This window comes from Octopus bimaculoides, chromosome 7 (genome assembly GCF_001194135.2).
Source record: "Octopus bimaculoides isolate UCB-OBI-ISO-001 chromosome 7, ASM119413v2, whole genome shotgun sequence".
In the NCBI taxonomy this organism is placed as follows: Eukaryota; Metazoa; Mollusca; class Cephalopoda; order Octopoda; family Octopodidae; genus Octopus; species Octopus bimaculoides.
Genome location: NC_068987.1, coordinates 104,553,118 through 104,553,489, shown reverse-complemented (window position 1 = coordinate 104,553,489; position 372 = coordinate 104,553,118).

Here is a 372-nt window from a genome sequence, read left to right as displayed (position 1 = left end):
TATATAATACAAGTAATATGTGAGTATATGCATATATACGTACATGTATGTACATACCTACATCTACATGTGTATATAGATGCATATCTGGGTACAGGACGTCACAAAAGAACGTGGACAAAATGAAACACGAGAACATAAACAGAGCACTGAAAACAAATTTCTTTTCGGACAACGGTAGGAACACACAGGAAAACAGACAAGCCACATAGAGAACATTTCCTTCATCAGCTGCCCCTATTCTAAACTAAGCGTTTCGAAGAGTTAGGGCAGGACGCATTGTTAGAATAGCTCTTCCCGCAAAGATGCTGAAGAATTAAGTAGCAAACAGAAAACACGACAAGGAAGACGAAACAGTGAAACAAATATATA